Raw genomic sequence first — 19,850 nt, 5'->3', positions numbered from 1 at the left:
TCATTTTTTAAACTTAAAAATTAAATTCAACAAAATTAATGGAAGACCCATTCATTCTAGTGTCCAATTTAAAGACTAATGATTATGCTGTTTTTCAGTACCAGTTGATTTGCAGTTGCATTCGTCGAACGTAAGATAACGGACGATGGAGAAAATATGATGATGAATGAACTTGGGTCCACTAAGTTTGCAGCTACACCCCACAAACAGGTCATATCAGAGATCTGTCGTTATAAGCAGAAGTAATTAGAAGCCGAAAGAATGGAGGAATCCTCCCTGAGCACATCTCTCCGAAAAAATCTTTGGATAGTGTCGAATAAGCGTATATAACTGACTTCTCCGCACTTCCCCAAAAATTAAGGCCCGATTATTAGTACATAATTAAAGGATAGGTTATGTGTAATAAATAGTGTTGCGAGATTTAATCGATCAAAAATATTTAATCGAATAATCGAGTCGATTAAAATTAATCGGTTTTAGTTGATATTAATTATTATTTTGTTAATACAAACTCATACTAAAATTCCGACAATATTGCTCTCTCTGAAACTGCTTAGCCTACCTAAAAGCACAATAGTACTGTTACTTCCTAACTGAAAAGCAGGTAGCGCAGGGAAAATCTTTGCACAAACACTTCAGAAAGATATGGAGATATGAGGACAGTGACCTAGTCTACCTCTATTGAAAGTTGAAGCACACTGCGAAACCCTTATTACGTTTCATAGTATTTCAAGAAAACTTCCACCTTGTCAACTCATCTTCCTAACATATGAAATACATACTTTTCTGGGATTCATTCCCTTCATCCATTATAAAATAGCCATGTCTACATTGTGTGCAAGTGAGAGGGTAACTATCTTCTTCTCTTTTTAAAATCTGGTAATTCGATTACAATAGGGGCCAGTCTTCTGTTTCGACCGCTGTAGCTACTTTTGCAGTTGCAGTTTCTGTACTGAGTTTGTATAATATGAAGGTTATGTGTTTAGTTTGATAAAGAAAAAAAAATCAGTTTTCTGTGGTCTGTGAAAAGTGTATGTCATATGAGAATTTGAGAGGTAAACTCGGTGAAACTTTTGGATTTAAATTGAACGATCGTGGTGCTTCACAGAAAAAAAGTTTTTTTCTTGTTTAGTGATGCAGGAAACATTGTTACTAAACGTAGAGCGGCACTTAATTCGGAGCATATGAATGCATACACATGTTTAAAATCATGGATGAAGCAGTATTAACTAGGTGAGTCTTCATACTTTTTGTTATTTATGTTTGTCCCAAAAATTCCCGGAGAAATTGACACAATAAATTATAAGCCTCATAATAAATATGTTAGTAAATAATTAAAATAGTTGTTTTGTACTATAACGGTACAATATACTGTACTAAGATATACAATATTTAAGAATTATGCTTATTACCGAACACAAGTTGAATTTGACAATAATTGTGTATTACAGCATATTAAAACATTTTTTCAAATCGATCAAAACTCGATTAATCGATTAAATTCAAACAGATAATCAATTAAATATTTTGATCGATGAACAGCACTAGTAATAAGTAATATATAAGATATTAAATTAATACATTAATAGACCTATAATAAAAGTTCGATAGTTGTCAAAAATGTAACATACTTTCTTATTAAACTATGACATTTTAAGAAATATTCGTTATGCAGCCCATGTGACCTAATAAAATAATATTAATTTAATGTTAAAGCTTCATGGTACAGAATAGAACTATAGCGCAAAATATGTTTATATTATATACATTTAGTTTACTCGTACAGTACATATATATTTTGTTGCACTCTAATCTGGCAAGTAGACAAAACGAAGCCACAGTCTTCTTCTTTTATATATAAGTTAATAAAAGAAACTCGATGTGGCCATCTCTATTCATGAGCTCACATCGACAACACTGATTGTAAATCGATCTGAAGAAAAAAAGATTTAAACAACCGGTCCGTATTTGAGTTATTACGCAATGCGCCCCGCTCCTGAATTATTTTGGATGTGAAATTATCACCCAGACGACCCAAAACCCGTATTTAAGTAGGAGCCTACAACCAACGATTCGCAAGATGCGAATTCTGAACACAGGAGGCCTTGACTCTTGTTTAGCTTTTTTCTTTCTCTCCCTTTCCAACATAATATCCACACGGTTTTGGCCGTTGCTGAGGCAACCATCAATCAACTTGTAATCTATGTGCAGGAGAGGCTCGTGCCTAAAATGGAGTTCTGATTTACGAGACGCCATTGTTATTCCGAGAACGGCTTCAAATGGCCTTGTTCATATCTATTCACCATATTGTCTTCTTGTATATCTACATTTACTGGAAGGAGAAAAAAAATGTTAAACTTTGTCTCTAAATTCCATTCTTTTCCTTTTGTAGCTCGGATGGTTTTAAATATTTGATTTGATTTATGTGATTACCCCCATAAACCAAAGCTGGCCATGACGATTGTTGTATTCTACGAATATTTTAATAGAAATGTTGTACGCCTTGGGGCTAGGAAAGTGTTGGGTGTGTGGGTGACGTCGAGGTACAGTCTGCGCATATATCAGATAAAGACGGAAAACCATTGTATGCAGCCAGGTCATACTAATTTGGAACAATAGGGTCTTCGAAAATTACCTCTGTTGATCTTGCCCATTCTTTAGTAACGAGATGGGACAACGGGAGAGGAAATCCAGCGTTAACCTTGTCTGGTTATTCTTAAGGAGGCTACGACTTTATATCCCAGTAGTGCGGAGATCGATCTCGGAGAGAAGTTAAAAGGTGGACCAATTACTAGTCTAACAAAGAGTATTGGCAAGTTTTCAAATGCTTCTCTTCCCCGTTTCATAACAAACAATGCCAGAAATTTCATTAGATCTTGCAAAATACTAAGAGAAAAAGAAAGCAATATACTGTAAGTTTTCATGCTACGGAGTCAAAAATTTTCAGTGACAGCCCTTTTAAGAAAAGAATCCTTCCATAGTACGAATGGAAAAGTCTTCTATCATTTAATCCTTTGCGCTTTATTTCCCAGTAGTAATTATTTCACGTGATAATTTTGGTCACATAATCTTTTAAATATATTTAGAAATACACATTTTATAAATGTCTTTACATTAGTGTTCTCAGTTCCAACGTATATTTTTCATAATATTTCTGTCACGTTTACAGCTAAAGAGTATTTTAATACTTTAATTATTAATAAATTACTTTAAGTAATAGATGTTTGGCAACACTGTTACCGCATGTAGACGCGTGTTCACCGTACAGTCTGAGAACCGTGGGGGTGGAGAGCATTTCTCAGAGAGCGTGCAGCAGGCAGTATTTGTTTGCATTTTCCCCATCACTGTTTCGGAGAAGCGATATTTCCATGAGATGGTAACTACTGCTGAATTTACTGCGATGTTGCAATTATTTCCAGAAATAAAAGTCGATTTTCCACCAAATAAAAAGAAATAACGCAAAATGATAAATGAAAATTCTGTTGCATTCATCTTAAAGAGTTTACTCTGTGACGTTACTGTCACTGAACACCTTCCACTCTGTAGAACAGAATCCCTACTTTCCAGTGAATCGATAATCATTTATTCAGATTTCTTCCAGAATCATTCTTTTGACTACTAAAACATGATATTCCTCAATTAATAATAATAATTATACAATAAGTTAATTAGAATTACCGAACATCATCTGAAATCTTATTTTCGGCATTTTCAGTCGATCAGGCATTAAGCTCCTGTTGGGAGTAGTAGAAATCCGTGTGCTGCCTGGACCATAGGCTTGTCCAACGCAAGTTATAAATTCAGTGTAGAGCGGATTTTGAATCCAGCCCCCCCCCCCTCCCAGATTTACAGGCCCAGCACTTTAGCACTGAGCTACAGTAGCGGTTATATTTAAAGTACATAATAATATTACCGGTACTTGTCGGGAGGCTGGAGGGAATAAGACCTTCGGGGAGGCCGAGACGTAGATGGGAGGACAATATTAAAATGGATTTGAGTTTGAGGGAGGTGGTATATGATGGTAGAGACTGAATTAATCTTGCTCAGGATAGGGACACATGGCAGGCTTATGTGAGGGCGGCAATGAACCTCCGGGTTCCTTAAAAGCCATAAGTAAGTAATATTATTTTTTATCACACTTTATACTTTGTTTATTATGTACTTTTATGCCCTCCTTTCTCTCATATCAATTTATTTTACTTTTATTTATTTCAATTATCTTCTCTTTCCTTTATTTCTCTTATTTTCCTTCCAGATTTATTTTCTTCTATCAATTTATTCTTATTTACTTTATTTTATTTTGTTCTCCCCTGCCAGAAATATTGACCGATTTTGACCAAACTTGGTACAGGCCTACAATATAAAATGATAAAGTGCATTTCAATGTCGCTAATCCCGATTTCCTATATCTAAATTGAATTCAAAGTAATAACATAAATCCTGTCTCTTATATTGTTCCATACTCCAGTGCGTGGATTTTCCCTCAAAGTTTTCTCATGGGCTCTGATTACACTCTTGCACGCAGTCCACGCGCTATGTAGGCAGAGTCTAAGTTTTTCTCGCTGTTTCGTCCTGCGCGTGATAGTGCGTAAAATCCCGCAAATGTTTATTTTTTTTCTGTCTCAAGATGAAGACCACACGCGGGAACGCAGCAAATATATTTTACTGTGCGACTCCCCTACACCAGGGCAGGAAAGGAATGTCGTGCGGACAAAGCTACTCAGCGGGTGGGGGGTTCGCGAAATATTTAGGGGTTCCAGGAATTTTTTTATGCGGGGCACCTAGGATCAGGGACAGACTCTCAAACTACAAGCCCGATCATAGCTGACTGTATCTCACGTCAGGAACCAGATTCGACCCCTGGAAAGTGCAGAGTTTTTCATAAGTAACGAGTTTATCGAAAAATCAACTATTTTGGATAATTTTTTTAAATTATGTTCATCCTCACGAGAAAGAACCCTTCCCGGTGCCGTACAGTCGATTTGGAAACAAACACCTCCTCCTCCCGCCGCCAGAGAAGGCTACTTATCCATGTGTAATGTGCATTTGATGCCAACTTAAAATGATCTGGAGCATGGCCTTCTATACGCCAAGGATCATGGCACACGGCCATACCTATACACATTGTTGTGATAGACTGGAATTATATGTTACGCAGCCGCTTAACGTTATTGCAGAAGAGAAAAATTGCTGCCTGGTTTGAACTTGGAAACAGTGTCGCTCAAATTAAGCGTTTATTCCGTAGACGAATTGTTTCCAGGCAGATGGATTTGTCGCATAGGCCCAATCCGTTGGCCTCCGTGGTCACCTCATTTGACTCTCCTGGAATAATTTTTCTGGGGATTCATCAAGGATCGTGTCTAGGGGCCATATTCATAGACATTCTTAGCGCTGGCTTCCGGTGGATGATCAGCGAACTAATGTTTTTCGTATTCATAAACCAGTGTTAGCGATGTGATATGATATGAATCCTGTACAAGTAATCACTCGATAGCCGGAGCTAGTTTAGCACGCTCGTAGCGCGGGCTAGCGAAATGTCTATGCATAGCACCCCTTGCGACTAAGCCACGCACTATTCCTGAATTAGTGGAACGAATTGAACACACGCAAGATACAAATGGTTACGCCTGACATGCTCACCACAGTCCATGAAGACTTGATACGCCGCTTACATTTGTGCAGAGGTCTCCAAAACGCGTATAGTCATTCGTGATCCCAATGCTGCCCGCCGAACACAGTGTGCTGTAGAGAAGGGGGAAAGACTCGTACCTCAACAGATGGGAGCGGTCAGTGAGGGATTGCGGCAACGATCTCCCTTATGTTTACAAATAATAATATCGAAATGATAAGAAATGTAAGTTTGTATATTATTTTGACATACTAGGAAGCTTCTGCTTTTGAATGAGGAATATTCAATAATGGAATAATTCATTTCGCATTACATCTAGAAGACATTCTATATGCACGATTTTACCATTCTGTAAAGGGCTTCATTGATTTTCCGATATTTCAAGTTAGAACACAGCTAGCAAGAAGTTTTTTTTTTTTTTTTTTTTGTTTAAGACTGAGGATACGTGTGTGATTTGTGTTTGTATTTTCTTGTTTCAAATTTATCAAAATATTTGTTTGTATTTCACCTAAAATGAAATGAAAACTGTAAATATATCTTCCGAAACTGAGTGTAAACGTATAGTAATATAGTGATTATTATATATAACCAACAGTTATGCAGACGTCCCAAAATAAATTATTTCCACATGTTGAATTTTAACACACTCTTAAGATTTTTCGAACAAATTAAACATTTCGTATTCTTTCCACTAACACGAAAATTTATTTCTCTTCACTTTCATCCTTGAATGTACTACGTCCATGATTAGAAGGCTTTGTGAAACGGTCGGACACGCCGACCAATACAATGATAATGGCAGTCCACCACTGCTCTTCATTTGCGCATAAACATTGAATACAGTACAGGTGGGGATGGGTGAGGCGGAGCGCGCGCATTACGTACTGGCTTCGGTTCCGTTCAGGGGCTTACTCGCGAGTACGCTTTTGGAGACGTCTGCATTTGTGCATTCAACAGAACGGAAGACATCTTGAAAGTTGTACACCATAATTTGTCAACAATTGAAACTGTTTTTACATTTATGTGTTTTAATAAAGGTTTAAAAACACTAACCATTCTTTCGTTTAATAGTTCTGGCGGCGAGGGGAGGAGGTGTTTGTTTCCAAATTGACTGTACGGCACCAGGAAGGGTTCTTTCTCGTGAGGATCAACATAATTTCAAAAAAATTATCCACAATAGTTGATTTCTCAATAGACTCGTTACTTATGAAAGACCCTGTATTATGAGGTCATTTTTTGTCCACTATCTGTACTTTAAAACGGTCGTTACACGAAGACCTTCTATTTGCAGTACTTGGAGGTGGCATGCAGTTGTTACTACCGCAATTCATTACAGTTTATTTAAACTGCTTTCAGTCGCGGCCATAACAAAGCCATGACAGTGTTTTGACAACGTGTGAACTGCCGGGTAATTTGCAGCACCTCCCATCTTGTGCTGGCCTTTGCATATTTACCGCAGCCACATTCCTAGAGTCTCGTGTCACTCTTTCAAGAACAACTTTTGCATGATTTGATGAACAGAAAACGCAAGGAGATTCCGACGATTATCTAACCTCAAAACGGGAGTAATTATGTCATGCTGCTCCTGGCGTCCTATACCTAACAACAGAGATAAGCAGAAATATGTCATGCAAATCAAGCTTTCAGGTATAACTCCCTGTGAAGTTGATTTGAATAATTTCGAGGGAAAAATTGTTCCGGGGCCGGGTATCGAACCCGGGACCTTTGATTACACCTGAAAGCTTTATTTGCATAATACACGTCACTGTTCGTTAACAGAAAACCACAATTTAAGTCACACAGAGTTAGTGTGCACTCAATGTTGGTTGCTTGACGGTTGTCAGCCCACTTTGAGGTCTGTGGATATAGAGGGAAAAATTGGATCGGTGTCTGGTAGAGTTTCCGGGTAGATCAGTTGGGAGAGCGTTGGTACGTTTAACGAAAGGTCCCGGGTTAGATACCCGGCCCCGGAACAATTTTTCCCTCGAAATTATTCAGAAATATGTCATTATCGGCGCTTTTAACTGCTGAGTTAATTTGAAGTTAAATCTCAACGTGAGCGCTAAACAGCCGAAAATTGTTCCTTGTAGCCTTTGTCAGTATAGGCTTTTTTATTTGCCGTAAATCTACGATATGGGACCGCAGCTTCATTTCCTTCCTGAAGGTAACCATGCTAAGGATTTTATCGATCCTTAAAATTCGTAGCTTTCTAGTCCATAATCTTAGACCGCCGAGGACGGCCCTAAAGAGAGAGTTCCAGTATTCACTTGATAAGAAGCTGAAAGGACCTCTGAGCTTTTTTGTAAGTTATGATGAAGAAAGAAGACATTTGCCAACACTATGGGTCGAACATCTATTTTTCCCATTCCGATTCAGAAAAATGAATTAGATGATTCACCTCATTTGAAGAATGTAAATGCACGCCATATAAAGAATGATATTCATGACAACAACAAAAAAAAGGTACAAAATCTTAAACAACAAATGAGAGTTCAATCAGTTCACTTAAAAATGAGATCAGTGATAACATAAGATAGACACTAAGTCAATTTCCAAAATTATATTCAAATCAAAAATCCAAAACGGCAAACGACAGTTCATTCAGTCCTGTTAAAAATGAGGTCAGTGATAACATCTGAAGGCATACTCGATTTATTTCCAGAATTATATATATATATATATATATATATATATATATAGTCGGCCTGGTTGGCGGAGTTGGTATAGCGCTCATCTATGTCCGAGATTGCGGGTTCGATCGCGGGCCAGGTCGATGACATTTAATGTGTTTAAATGCGGCAGACTTATGTCAGTAGATTTACTGGCATGTAAAAGAACTCCTGCGGGACAAAATTCCGGCACATCGGCGACGCTGATATAACCTCGGTAGTTGCGAGCGTCGTTAAATAAAACATAACATTTAACATTTTCCAGAATAAATTATATTCAAGATAAATGAAAGTTCATTCACTACAGTGAATTATACAATCAGATTTGTGACAACAAATGAAAGTACGATTAGTTCATTTCCAGGATACAATCCAAAACAACAAATAAAATTAGATTCAGTTTTGTTCTAGAACAAGCCTGAGAGCTATTAGCTCAATTGAGTCATACAGATTGCCCCTTAACTCCCCATTCCACCTTCCCCAGTTGAGACGAGTACATCGGAAGTTAAGCACTGCTCAGTGACGGATTAAATCATAGCTTTTATGAACTTTTGCTCTCGCTGGTCGCCTGAAATCCATCACTGAAGCACAGTGCCCACTGTGAAACGTAAAGGACCTGGGAATGATATTTGAGGTAACAATTAAAAAATCCAAATCAACAAATGGAAGTTCATTTAGTCATTCATTCATTTAGTGTTCTGGCCAAGGGCAGGTCTTTCACTGCAAACCCAGCTTTCTCCAATCTTTCCTATTTTCTGTTGCTATATCCATATATCTTAATGTTGTCTAACATCTGATATCTTCTTCTATCCCAAACTCTTTTCCCGTTCACCATTCCAGTACATCTTTCAGTAGGCAGTTTCTTCTCAGCCAGTGACCCAGTTAATTTCTTTTTTTTCTTCCTGATCAGTTTCAGCATTATTCTTTCCAAGACAACGCAAAGTTACACTAAGTTTATTTTCAGAATGATATCCACGGCAGATATAGAAACTGCGTTCAGTCTTTTTCCAGAATGGAATGTACTACAACAGATGAAAGTCCACAAAGTTTAGTTACAAACTAGATAATAACAGACAACAATAGATGGTTCATTAAATCTATTTTCAGAATGATATCCAAGACACAAATGAAAGTGCTTTCAGTCCAATTCACGATTACTGAAGACGACGAAAGGAAGTGTATTCAGGTCAGTCCACGTATGATATTCATGACAAACCAACAGACCTGAAAACTACATGGAGAAGAAAAAAATATATGCACAGCAGCTATTAAGAGAATGTAACCACTACAACCAAATAATGAAACAAGAAACCCATTAAGACGAGTTCTCACGAGGCTTTTTGTGTCAGTGTGTATCCTATGGCCTATGCTAATGTGGGAGCCGCCCGGGGTGCTGGTTGTGCTCTTGAAGAATTTCACGTTTTATTGCTTAAACAATGGTGGCGCCTTATTTATGGGAGGCGGACTCACACGGCGCTTGATTTATTTGCCGCGGCGCGGCGCTGTCGACCCGCGGGATGCGCTCAGCCTCTGACACGTGCCTCGTCACGTGGATCAGTACTCCGCAACTCTCTCGTACCATGGACGGAAATACAGTGATGCCAAAGGTTGTTTTTGGCGTTTAATTTGCACATTTGTAAATAGACTATTGAAGTCCAATTGGCAGGATTTCTTTCTCACAATTAATGTTTTTAGTTAATTTATTCATAACGCCATAATTTTTACTCGAAACACAACTTGCTGTAGTTAGTAGTCGAAAAAATCTATTTTTGCTTTCGAAAAATAATATTTTGTAGAAAATTTTTCTTGAAACATATGACATTAAGAACGCTCTAAAAAGCTCCGGATATAATGGGTGTTGGTGAAAAGCCGAAGACTACGATGGCTTGGTCATTTTCGACGCCTAGACCGTAGAAGTCTCTTCTAAAGAGCGATGCAGAATTATCCACGGCTCCAATTGGACTAATTTCATTGCACTGTGATCTTCCAGAAAGAGGCCATCAAGATACAGCTGAAAACAGAAGACAGTGGAGAGCTTTAGTGAATGAGATCAAAATCCGTCTACGGTTTGAGTTGTCATGAATGAGTGAATGAATGAATGAATTAATTAATTATTTAATGAGTAAATGAATGAAAGAACGAATGAATAAACGAATGGCACAATGGTTCTTTTACTTCAGTTCCATGAACCCAATGAAAAGCGAGCGTTGCCTACTGAAACCACCCACAAATCTACGTCACAGTGAGATCAAGATAATAGTATGGGATGGCACGAACTTCGTCAATTAAATAGAGAGTTGCGCCATTCGCTACAATTGGCTATAATTGGCTATAATTTCTAATAATATAGACTTGGAATATTAGCTTTAGTACATGAAAATCCGCCCCGTAATTATCATAAAGGGGTGATTGTGATGTTGGTAATAACTTGTTTTGGTAAGATGGTGTTAATGACGAAGGTGGTGGTAATGGTGATAATGATGTACAGCTGTCAAAAAAAAGTGGCCGCACTCGTGAACAGCGAATATTTTCAAAGTCTACTTCGGGTCGCGGCGATGTTACACGATGCATGTGCTTGTACAAGCAGTTCCCGAACTATGAAAGTGTTCCATGTCTGCGCCTCGTAGGCCAGCGGTAGAGTGCTTGTTTAATGATTCAAAGGTTGTGGGTTCGGGCCTTCTTCAAGTTTTCATTTTATTTTTTAATCGTTCTTTAACGATGTAAATGCTATTCAAATTATCATTTATATTCAGTTATCGTTCTTTATGGATATCACGTTATTTATATTTTGTTATCGTTCTTTAGAAATATGAATAAAATTCAAGTCATCATTTGTATTCTGTTATCGTTTTATAACGATATGAATAATAATAATAATAATTATTATTATTATTATTATTATTATTATTATTATTATTATTGTATCTCCAATGATGGTTAGCCCTATTTTACATATGTATGTTAGGGCTATAGTTCCATGCACAAAAAAGATGAGCATAAAGAGAAATAGAAAAGAAAATTAAATTAGCTTACGCGATGTAAACAAAACATAAACAAACCGTAAATTAGGCATTGCGATTGCAAAATAAATATCAGGTATCAATTTGAAACATACAAAAACATTAACAACACACATACGTAACACTTCTATAACACAAATATGCAGCTTTCCGTACCATACATCATAAATTAATACACAATAGTCACACAAACACAATCAAACTATAATTACAAAATTGCGACGACATCAAGCATCACATAACTGACTCACATACATAACAAATCAAGCATCCGTTACAACACATACACTTCAACATAGTAACCACACTTTTAAAAGTTACAAATTTGGCTCCAAGGAGAATAAATAGGACACTGTTACTAATTACTATTCTTCTACAATTTCTTAAATACATCTGTAATAAATCTGTGAAATTCCGATATGAATAATATTCATGTTTTTTATATTGTTATCGTTCTTTAGCGATATAAATAATATTCAAGTTATCATTTATATTCTGTTTTCCTTCATTAGCATTATAAAATAATATTCAAGTTATTTATATTGTTATTGTTCTTTCGCAATATAAATAATCTGTATTTTATGTAAGTAATTATTATAACACAAATAACCATCCTTCTTTGTAAAATAGGTTATTTTATTTAGATAATTAAATAAGTATTATATAATATCTTATATTAATTAAACAAACCGATATTTATCATTTACAGTATATTGTGTTACCGTTCTTTAGTGATACTGTCTAAATAATATTCAAGTTATTTATATTGTAATCGTTCTTTAGCGATATAAATAACATAAATTTAATATTAGGTTTCGAAAAATCCAGTTGCATAATACTGGTATTAGTTTTCTTTTTGTATTATTACATTATACTATCTTGAACCACAATAAAATGAAAAGGAGTAACGAGGAATTGAACCTGAGACGTTGACATCTAAATTTCGACGTTCGTCCGCTGAGCTACGAGGGCAAAAGTGTGGAAACATTTTCGGAAAAATTGGCCCAATCACACTCTAAGATTTTCTGATGATTCGTAGAAGCTAGTCCAGGATGCGGGGTGCAAAGGCTAATTGAGATTTCCCGGTCTCTGATCGGGTCAAACATCCTGATAGAATTAATATTTAACCCTTGCCGTGACTTTCGGTGAAGTCCGGAGGGCCCAATTAGTCAAATCCAGTCTCCTCATCTCCACGCTTGGGTCCCCTGGAATTTAATAAGATGCGAAAGAGAGAGTGGTATACGGAAAGCAACGGGATGTTACCACATTTAGGTCTATCCTTCCCAAGAAAAACTGCAAACATGAACAAAGGAAGCTTTTAATAGAAGAAGAAGGATATTCTGCGGACCTCTGGAAAAAGAACTAAGGAAGAGACTAGTGAAGTGCTTTGTGTGGAGTGTGGCATTGTAAGGGGAAGGAACATGGACATTACGACGAAATGAAGAGAAACGAATTGAAGCATTTGAAATGTGGATGTGGTGAAGAACGGTGCGTGTGAAGTAGACAGACAGAATAAGAAATAAAATTGTGTTTGTAAAAGTGAGTGAAGAAAGAATGATGCTGAAACTGATTAGAAAGAGAAAAAGGAATTGGTTGGGTCTCTGGTTGAAAAGTATAATAGACGACATTAGGATATGTGGATCATATGCGGAGACTAAGAGGAAGGCAGAAAATAGGAAAGATTGGAGATTGCTGGGTTTGCAATGAAAGACCTGCCCATGGACAGAACACTTATGTATGTATGTTCAGAATGCCTGGAATATCGTGTCTAAGAACAGTCGCTATTTGCAAAGACTAGTCGATTCCATGCCCACTCGACTGCAAGATGATCGAGATAAGAGGAAGATAGACTAAATATTGAATTGTGGCTTTTTGTTTTGTTTTTTGAACGCTTAATTGTTTGAATGTTTTAAGGCCGACGCCAGTAAATTTGTTTTTTTTATGCCACGAAAGATATTTTTATTGAGAATAAAATCTTTTTTCTTTCCATTTTCAGCCACAATATCATAATGATAAAGTCATGGCATAATATATTAATGAACCTGATGTTAATTACTAAAATAATCGTAAAAGAGAAAGGAGCCATTATGTGTAGTTTGTCTCTCTCAAAAACATAACAAAAAAGAACATAAAAAGCACGAGGTTGTAGTCGAACGCAGGACCTCATGAATAAGAGGCCTGAACGCTACCATTACGCTATCGAATCACAGAGAGAATACTTCAATTATAACTGTAGATATCAGGCAACGTGGTCCAACAACATGTAACATCGCCTGTCTCCGAATTATAGCGAAGATACCCGAAGGGAACTGTTTCAGGAGAGCGGCCACTTTTTCTTTTGACAGCTGTACAGTAGTAACAGTGGTGGGGTGACAGTGGTTGATGACAGTATCGGTGATAGTGACGATGCTGTTAGTGATGGTGATGGTGTTGATGGTTGTGGTAATTATGATTATATTGTTTGTTGTTTAGTCAGCTATCCGAAGACGGTCTGAACCTCACAAGTGACACTAACAAGGCACCGATGGCGTTAATAACAATGTTGAACGTGGTGTTGGTAATGGTGGTAGTGATTTTTTTGGAAATGATAATAGGGTAGCTAATAGTATTGCGAATATTAATATTATTAGATGGTATTGGTGGTATTGTTTTTAACTTAATTATTTAACGCTGTAACAACTACTAGGTTATTTAGCTTGATGGTATTTGGCGAGATGAGGCCGAGGATTCGCCATAGATTACCTGACATTCGCCTTAAGGCTGGGGAAAACTTCGGAAAAAACCCAACCAGGTAACCAACCCAAGCGGAAATCGAACCCGTGCCCGAGCGCAACTCCGGATCGGCAGGCAAGCGTCTTAGCCGACTGGGCTACGCCGGTGGCTGGTGGTATTGTTCATGGTAGTGATAACTTTGGTGGTGTTGATCAATGTTGTATTAATGTTAGCGTTGATAGTGATGATGGTGGTGGTGGTGGGATAATAATATGTGATGTTTTTTTAGTAAGTTATTTTACAACGCTGTATCAACATCTCAGGTTATTTAGCGTCTGAATGAGATGAAGGTGATAATGCCGGTGAAATGAGTCCGGGGTCCAGCATCGATAGTTACCCAGTATTTGCTCATATTGGGTTGAGGGAAACCCCGGGAAAAAACCTCAACCAGGTAACTTCTTCCCATCGGGATTCGTACCCGGGCCATGATTTCGCGGCCAGACGCGCTAATCGTTACTCCACAGGTGGACTATGTGATGTTGACGGTGTTGATGTTATTGGTGATAACGATGATGGTTAACATTCTTCAGCAAGTTATACGCTCTTAAGATTAAGACTGAAACGTTATGACTAGAGCAGTGCAAAGGGAGCAGTTATTCGACACACCGGCAACAGGGCAAGGGTTGTAAATTCACCTTGTGTACCCGCAGAGGTCTGACTCTGCGGTACACAGGATAGCTGCAAGCAGTAGGTACAGCTTGGTAAAGGAATCGTCAGTACTGAAGAAAGATAAGAACAATTCGGTTCTAGTGTTACGATGCCTAAGGGGGAGAAAATGCGTTTAAGGGTGCTAGTCATAGACATTCGCTAGCCCGCGCTACGAGCGTGCTAAACAGGATTCATATCATATCATATCGCTGACACTGATTTATGAATACGAAAAACGTTAGTTTGCTGATCATCCACCGAAAGCCCGCGCTAAGAATGTCTATGAATATGACCCTAAGAGATTTCTTTCCGAATATGGTGATATTTTTTTTTGTTGCAACGAAGATAAACTATTCTGTAAATTGTGTAAAATATCAGTTTCAGTAACTAGAGCATATAATGTTCGAAGACATGTAAATAGGGATGTACACAAACGTGTTCTCATGAAGTTGAAAAAAGAAAGGCGAAACATGTGAGCAGGGTCACAGTTCTTCATCCGTGTTCCATGAAGAAATGTGTGATGCGTTTTCTTAAGCATTCAAGAAGATATGCCCTGGTGTATCTCTTCCTCCTTCTCCTATACTTACTCGATGGGTTCCTGGTTGAAGGCCTGCATTTATTACTGTAAATATTTCGACCAGGTCCAGAATGTTATTCAATCATTTGATGTGAAAGATGCATTTGCAATACCACTAGCCCAACATCTGTTGGTTGATTCAAGCATAAAACAACTATTGGAATACATTGAATCGAATTCCGGGTTTATTCCTGATTGTGAAACAGCTTTAGAAAATTCTGGTACAAAACTGGTTGATCAGATTTCCCTATTGCGAAATATCTGGAAGAAAGTAACTCAAGTAGACGATAAAATTTCTAAAATAATATCTGCGAAAATAACAAATATGTTGAAAAAATGGTGGATATTATAAAGTTTGCAAGGTTAGTGACAGTATTTCTGGAGATAAAGATTCCTTTGAAGAACTAACAGAAATTGAAAAAAAAAAAAAAATTGTACAGGATTTTACGTATGCCTGAGTTGTTTCAACAGACGTAGAAAGAAGCTTCTTCACATATTATAAGGCCATGCTATCAGATAGACGATAATCGTTTTCTGTTAATAACTTACAAATGTCATTTGTTGTGCATTGTAACAATATTTGGAAGAAAAGTGATAACGTATGACATGTGCGTTAATAACTCACACTCATTGCAAAGAAACGAAAAAGACAAAAAACAATTGCTCAAGTGCTTTTGCGAATAGAATATCATGAACCCGTTACAAATAAACAGTGATTTTGTTTGCGTTATGTATGAAATCATACATGTAAAATATATATTATTTGTTCAGGGTGAAATGGTTAATTAGTTTTGTAATTTTGAAATCTTATTAAAGTATCTGTAGAAAATTAATTGCAGAAACGTTAGGGAACTGTGTCATTTCTATTGTGTCGTCTGTACGTCAACACATCGTGTACATGACCGTCGCTTGTACACAGGGAACACGCCGAGTAACGTCGGAACCTTTCCTATGATGCCATTCCGTCTGTCATGTGCTCCGTCTGCACCGCTCTAGTTATGACTTATCCCTGTAATACAGTGCACTTATTTCAATTCACAATTGATTAGTTGACTTACTGTCAGTCATATGATTCAGCGAGATCTTTAAATTATTCAAACTCTTATAATTTAATGATGACTTTTAATGATCCTCTATCAACTGTGATATGAAATATAACAAGATAAGTCAAAGTGGACTACTAAAAGAAAACAACCCGACAACCATTTTATTTACCGCTGCTCATAGAATCGACCCAGAACACAACCCAAACCTCTTTCAGGAGAACACTGTAGCTGAGTGAACTAACGCTGAGTGGTGATTCACTCAATTTACTTATTTATAACTCATCTAGCGTAATTTCAGAACCATTACTTATAAATAACTTAAATTTTGCACAAATATCTTATTCTCAGGATCTAAAACTTAAAGACTTTTGGTTAATTCTATGAGAAGATACTGGTTGCGATCCTAGACCTCTGGAGACGAAAAGAACTGAAACGATACAATTCGTTCACAATGGCGAATATATTTTGTTTAACGACCTCTTTTATCACGAAACTGCATTAATCTGGACTCGGAATCATGGGAAGTTCTGGCACGGTCCACACGATCGCATAACCGAACATTGCAATGGCATTCCAGGTATATAACTCAGCGCCAAATAACAAACAAATCAGTATAATCTTAGACAAAAAATTACAGACTACCATATCTAAGTCCCCTTCGGAAGATTTAGGTTGATTCCGTGAGAGCTTAGGTTTACACGTGAACGAATTTTTATGCATGACTCTGCTCTGTTTTCCCTTTGTTTTGTTTGTTTGTTGCTTTTCTGTTTCTATAGATCAAGAGTCGGCTGGGGTGGACCATCGTGCTAACCACACGATACCTCCATTCTGGTTGGATGATCGTTCACCTCTGCTTCGGCATGGGCTGTCGTGCCTCGGATTATTATTATATTATAGATCTAGTCTTTCTAGTCTTAGACCACTATAAGTAACACTGGACAACAAATTTAAACTTTGTTTCTGTCCTTTAGATGAAACTAGGCCCTACGTAATTTTAACTAAATGAGAGGTGCTAGTTCATTTCTGAAAACCAAAATTTTCTAACACATACCATTTTTATGTTACACGCACTTCACTTATTTACACAAATTTGTTACATTAGCACATAAAGTAACCTTTGTTTGGCCAAAATTCACAAATTAAAATGTCTTTTTGATCTTTTACGTTTGTAGACAGAATCTGCAGTCTCTTGGATGAGTGACCAGCAATATTCAGCCAGCATACTTGCATTACACCTTCCGCTGAAGCGCTTTTCGAAGGTAGATATTTCTTGATGAAACCTCACCCCGTGTTCATCGCTTACAGCATCAAGGTTTTCTGGAAAGAAGTCCAGGTGGCTGTCAAGAAAGTGTAGGCCTACTCTCAGTGACATGTTGCATCCCATAAGGTGAAAGTAGTGTAACATTTCACTAACATTAAATATATTTTTATTTTGGAGAAACAGTACGTGCTGGACAAAAACTAACTGCAGATTCGTTTTTGCCATCACAAAATACATCGAATACACATATTTTTTTTTTATAAAAAAGGATAAATTTCATGTTGCACAGTGTAATCTATAACAAAAATATGTTCAATGGGCAAATTAGGTGCAAAATAAATATCCTTTCCCTAGTCGTGTGAACCAGGTGCTGCCCAAAGTGAACTTAAGACAAATTCACGCTACATTTTTTTGGCTAAGGCTATGAATAATACGAAGTAACTGGAAGTAATCCAGTGAGTGTGAGTGCGCGTGACACAAAGACGAGATTTTGGTCAATTCATGAGAAAGACAAATCATTCTTTTCCCCATCATTATGCAGCTGTCGCTCATTTGGTTGAATTATTCCCATCAAAATGGATTATAAAATTCTTTGAGCTTTGTAGTGGGCAATATGGCAATGAAAAAATAGTATTCTTCGACTATCTTGTTTTCATTTCTTATTCTCAATGAAATGTTACTACATTATCGCCATTACATGATCTTATAGATCCTCAATCTAATTTTAAATGTAAAATGATTGTAAAAAAATTAACACTATTCAGGCATTCCAAAATTAGAGGTTTAACATCAGGATTACGCCAAGTAGGGCCTATCCACATTGAACATCTGCGCCTGCTATCTATGGACGATTACTTGCGTTTTATCGAGAGGCAATAATCTGGTTGGTCTTTAATAAAATTGGGCATCACACAAGCTTGTAAACCTTATTCTGAAACCAATTTTTTTTTCAATAACATAAAATTATACGTGATTAAAGGAAGAGTAAAGTAGAATGGGGATGCTGGTTAAAAGAAATAAATGATGTTGTGGGAAACGAGAGAACCATAACATTCCGATCTTGTCCACCACATGTATCACTCCAGTCAGCACCGGAGATCGAAACCAAGTCCACGCTCTAGAAGCGAGCTACCGGAGGACATACTCTCTTCTGTTAAGGTGACGGATGTAATAATTTCAAAATACATAGGCCCTAACGCTTCGATCATAAACAATATAAATTATCTGTAACCGGAAAAGATTAATAGACAAAATCAATGCTGATTATGATGACGGTATACCTTCACCAAGGACAGAGAGCAAGGACATCGGTGGAATGTGTTGATGTCTAATTAGGAAGACGTTGTTGGGCACCCTGTACCACGCCCTCGCGTCTACAAGAATTCTGGAGGTGATCTGTTGTGTTAACCCAGTTCCCGGCCTCACGTACTGCCATGCACAACAAACATGCCACACCTCCACAGATCACAAGATAAATCAGACGTGAGAGTCACACTCAGATCCTACTTTCTTTCCATACAGTATAACGCATTAACTATGACTGATGGAACATTGAACTCAGTTCGTATGGGTTTGATTCCGTTGGGAGACAAGGAATTTTTCTATCACACCACAATTTTACTTTCTTCTAGCTTCAATTACCAACTTGTTCAAACAATCGGAACGGATTTGGCTAATTACATCACGGAGGCAAGAGATTATCAAGCTGCATCTCTGAAATCTACATGCTTTCAATAAAAGTTACTGGCACAGGCTTCACAGGCTATCATCTGAATGTAGTCTGAATCACTAGTTGTTATTGAAACACAATACGTAGGCTGTTTCTCTAAAGGAACCCATACTCCAGTGGTCGTCAGCACTCGCTGAAAAGTGCAAAGGGTACGCGGTGCTGTCCCGTGTGCACTATCATGCAACAGGGAGAGATAGAGAGCATACCCCCTAGCAGCTACGGAGTACACCCTAGTGTACTGGGTTTTCCGCGAGTAAGGGAGACTACCCCCAGCGTGCTCTGTGCTGACGACCCCCTGCCATACAAGCAAAGACTTATCGGAGGTTTAAGGTACATCTCCGTACACTTACCTCCGGAAGGTATGTCTGAATTGGTTGATTGTCCATAATATATTCTTTTCATCCTTTCTTCCTTTCTTTTTCCCTTCCTTCCTTTCTTCCTTTCTATCTGCCTTCCTTCCTTTCTTTCTGTCTTTCTTTCTTCCTTCATTCCTCCCTTT

The 19,850-nt window shown here is 37.5% G+C and overlaps 1 protein-coding gene across 5 annotated transcripts in view; it reads right to left on the bottom strand.

The window, feature by feature from the left end:
* LOC138696396 (calcium uptake protein 3, mitochondrial-like) overlaps window positions 1-19,850 on the bottom strand; it is a 1,041,982-nt gene that overhangs the window by 486,989 nt on the left and 535,143 nt on the right. The window lies entirely within an intron of this gene.

The sequence above is a fragment of the Periplaneta americana genome, chromosome 3 (genome assembly GCF_040183065.1).
Source record: "Periplaneta americana isolate PAMFEO1 chromosome 3, P.americana_PAMFEO1_priV1, whole genome shotgun sequence".
NCBI classification, from domain to species: domain Eukaryota; kingdom Metazoa; phylum Arthropoda; class Insecta; order Blattodea; family Blattidae; genus Periplaneta; species Periplaneta americana.
The sequence above is the reverse complement of the archived record's forward strand: the minus strand, read 5'-3'. Positions and strand labels throughout refer to the sequence as shown.